This window comes from Lipotes vexillifer, unplaced genomic scaffold (genome assembly GCF_000442215.2).
Source record: "Lipotes vexillifer unplaced genomic scaffold, Lipotes_vexillifer_v1.1 scaffold240, whole genome shotgun sequence".
Lineage (NCBI taxonomy): Eukaryota > Metazoa > Chordata > Mammalia > Artiodactyla > Lipotidae > Lipotes > Lipotes vexillifer.
The window spans coordinates 829814-834230 of NW_006797481.1; positions in this window are offsets into that span (position 1 = coordinate 829814).

Below are 4417 nucleotides of genomic sequence, written 5' to 3' on the forward strand. Positions count from 1 at the left end.
CCGAGCAGGATTCCTGCGGCGGACGCGCCTCGACGTTAATCGCTCATCACCTGCCCGAACGACTTCCGGGAGAGGCCGGGCGCAGGCGGGATCGTCCCTGCTCCCGGCCGGGCTGCACACCTCGTTCACCCGGCCCCGCGGTGCCGGGGCGCCACCGGCCCACCCAGCCACCCTCTGCGCGCACGGGACGCGAGCAGCCACACGGGGGCGCTGGCGCCCGCCGCCTGCCTCGACGCAGAGTCCGGAGAACAAAGGGAGCCCTGGGGACCTCGGCCTCAGTCACCTGGAGCCACCTGCTCCCGGGGCCGCGGGCCGAGCGCCACGCCGGCATCCGGCTCCCGCGAAGGAGTTAATTTTGGTTCAGCGCCGCTCTTAGAAATCTGTGAAAGAAATCGCTCCCCCCTTGATGGTCTTTCTCCCCAGCCTGGGGACAAAATACAAGAGCTCTGGGACTCTAAAAGTGTTACTGGGCTTGTGATTTTACGATTTCTGCTCTGTATTCTCCGTCTCCTTCCCCGACTTTGCCAGGATCCTGGCCGCATCATTTTTCTCCCCTTCGGTTGATTAAAGTGAACTTCTTTTCTCGTCTGGACGAAGTAGGCACACACCCTCAAGGAAACAGCAAACCAAACCCAACGCAGAAATCAAGAGGAAAGGGGGAGGAAGACGCTGTGGAAATCGCGTCTTGCGAAGAAAGCTAACTTCCACTGCACAGCTAGGTGGGCCTCGCCCTAAAACGGCTTTTATTCTCTAACTTCTAAATATACGTCATGGACTAGGTGCAAAACCCTGTGTAAACGTTCCCAGACGCCTTAATTAGGAAGCCCCAAAAGAGGCTAAGTTCAATCACCATCAATCACCAAGTACCTGCTGAGGGCCCATAGGCACAAAGACAGCTCATGAACTGCCCACAACCAGCCAGGCAGTGTGCCAGGCCCTGGACCGCGAGATGGGAGAGGCAGGCTGGGCTTTTCTGGGTGTTATGATCTAGTGGTCCCCAATTAACCCTTTTATCCCCAAATTGTTGTCCAAGGTCAAATTCGGCTGGGCTTTCTCCCAGGGCATTGCCGTCTTGGTTCAGCCGGCCTTTCTCCCTCTGATTCACGGCCTGGAATCAGAAGGTGATGCTACAGGCACCTTATCACTTTCATTCAGCCAACGGTAATATTGTATTTGTCCATCAAAGAGTACCCTGGGTCTCTCTGGCACTCTTCCCATTCCGAAGGGTAGATTTCCTATCCCTAGACCCTGCTGGTAGGGACTTCCCTGGTGGTCCGGTGGTTAAAAATCCACCTTCCAGTGCAGGGGACACGGGTTCGATTCCTGGTCCGGGAACTAAGATCCCACATGCCGCGGGGCAACTAAGCCCACGCGCGGCAACTACTGAGCCCGCCACCACAACTAGAGAGAAGCCGGCGTGCCACAATGAAAGATCCCACTTCCTGCAACTAAGACCTGATGCAGCCAAAAATAAGATAAATAGAAATTATAAATAAATAAAAATAAACCCTGCCGGTAGCACAAGACGATGGAGAGCGAGTGGGAGTTGGGGGAGAAAGGCAGGAGCAGATCCTGGGGACTCCCCTGGCTAAGGAGATCCTGTTGGAGGAGGAGGGGGAAGGCAGGGAGCCTCTCCAGGGAAGTCCATCTGATACAGCATTCTGCCATGATGACAATTTCCTCTAACATCTTCACTGTCCAATGTGGTGGCCCTAGCCACATGTGGCTTTCGAGTACTTGAAATGGGGTTAGTGTTAACAAAGACCTGAACTTGAAGTCTTATTTAACTTTAACTAATTTAACTTAATCACATTGGCTGGTGGCTGCCGTATTGGACAGCACAGCTCCAAGCAGCGACAGTGGGCGTGGATGGGAGGGGGCAGAAGGTGGCAATAGGACACCGTGGTTGATCTCGTTCTAATTTGTCCTGCACCTGCTAAAACCACCTGCATGTTTTCTCTCCAGTCCGCTTGGAGGCGTTGTGGTAGACGTGGTGGTTGAGGGCCGGGTGGGAGTGGAAGGAGAGCACGGAGTCTTGCAGCCAAGCAATGACATGCCGTAAATTGCTCTTAAGCAGCAATGGGCCGGGGATTAGAGGACTTTTCCGGCAGATACCGTTACTAGCAGACAGGGGTCAACAGCAGGGTTCCTGGACTATGGTTTCAAAATACTTTCAAGTGGACGTTGACTTCCTGTAACCAGTTCGCTCTTCAGTGATGGGTAAATGACAACCTCTCTGTTTCTCTAGAGGCAAGGAATGCTCTGAGCTGGGAGGGGCTGGAGATCATAGACAAATTTATCTTTGCAGCTAGAAGGGGGAGACCTCAATTATGCAAAGTGGGTGATGCCAAGGGTGGTGGGGCGGGCACATTCAATGACTTTGCTGGAATCAGACAGTTAGTCCCTGACAATGTTGGGACGAAAACTCAGGTCTTGGGTGCCGTGGCCTCGTGCTGTTTCTGCTGCACAAGGTTGCCTGTCAAGTGCCCTGTGACTTTGGGCTTCATAGATATCACATCTGGCTGGTTTGGCCAACCATTAAATCGATCAATCAAATTTCCTTCATGTGTTCAGATTGGCAGACGCCAGGGAGGAACTTGCAGCTTATGGGGGTGGCACTAGGGGGTAGTGTTGAGACCAGAGTAAAATTTCCCCAGTTATGCCCTCGCCCACTATCTTTTACAGCGATTTTTGCTTTTCTTGAACCAGAACACAGTCAAGGTTCCTGAATTGCCCCTCAATTGCATTTTGAGTAACAGATCCAGTTCCCAGATGCAAACAGCAAATGTGGGGTGGATTTGTAGGCCTTCGTTTTTCAAACGCAAGCCTCAGCAATTCTTCAGAATCTTCCATTTCCATTTGTTTTTATAATATCACTGATAAAAATCATTTTACGAACCAAAAATGTTGGCCTTTAATTCTTCCCCTGTTTTGAAGACTGTGCAAATTCAGCTGCTGAAACTGTAAGTGTACAAAAGAGAAGTCAGACGATCTCATGCACCTGAACTTGAAGGTTCTTTGAAACATAGCATAACAGCAATGATAACCCTTTACACAGATTCTTCTTGGAACACTTCAAGAAGGAGAAATGGGCTGGACCCATGGGGGAGTGGGTAATTTGTCTGGAAATATTAACATTTTGGGAGGTAGTGAATTCTACTCAAAATATCTCAGTTCTATACTGAGCGGAATCGCCTGGCGTAAACAGATGAAAGTGGCTGACTTGCTCTCGTGGCCACTGAAAAGAATCCCAGCCTGATCGGGAGAACAGATTTCTGGGTTTCCCTGCCATCAGCCAGCGTGGTGGCCTAGAGCCCGCCACTTCCCCTTTCTGCACCCTGATTTCCTCCCCTGTAAAATTCGGGAGTCAACAGGATGGTTTAATACACACTTCCTCACCTTTGGGCCCAGTCTCCCTAGGAAGACCTACCCATGTCATTCAGGCCATTTGGAAATCCAGCAAACCATCAGAGCAGGGCATGGTGGCAATTTTTATGCAGATGCTTCTCACGTTTTCAAAGAAGCTCTTTCTTAAGCTGTTCACTGGTGTTAAAAGTGTCTTCTGCCCAGCACCACCCCCTCTATCTTCCTCGCCACTCCCTGGGACCACTTCTGGGCAGTGGGTACCAATGAGCATTGTAATGCTTTCCAGTTGGATGGCCATTTGTATGACTTGGCTGCCTTCCAGCCATTTCATCTTAGGGGGGTCTTGGGTAGGCACCTCCAGGCCTTTCAGCTGGGGCAGAGGAGGATTGGGGAATCCAGCAGTGTTGGCTCCAGACTCGCTTTAATTTTTCCAGTAGTCCCAGGAGGTGGGAAAAATACTAACAGCTAATAATAATCATAGCAAACACATCGCATTTCCCATGTGCCCAAGAGTTGCTCTAGAACCATGGGGTATCTGGATAAAAAGGTCTAAATGCTTGTCACACCTTAATTCATTTAATTCTTTGAGTGACTCTACTAAATTACAACAAATCCCCTACATACGAACGAGTTCCATTCCGAGAGTGCGTTCGTTAAGCCCGATTTGTTCGTAAGTCCAACAAAGTTAGCCTAGGTACCCAACTAACACAACCAGCTATATAGTACTGTACTGTAATAGGTTCATAAGATGTTTGCGTCGTTGAAACTTCGCAACTTGAAGGTTTGGATGTAGGGGACTTACTGTACTACAAGATAGGTACCATTGTTTTCCTAACTTTATAGCTGAGAACATGGAAGACTCAGGGAACTTAAGTTTTTCTCCAGGGAAGTCTTGGCTCGGAGATTCAGGCCCTGTTCTAAGTGTAGAATCATTGGTGATGATCAGTGCTGGGATTCATGATTTTGCTTCAGCTAAAATGTCATAAGCTCCCTGAAGATGGGTCCAAGCTCTCCGACCAACACCCCCCCCCCCCCCCCCCCCCCCCCCCCC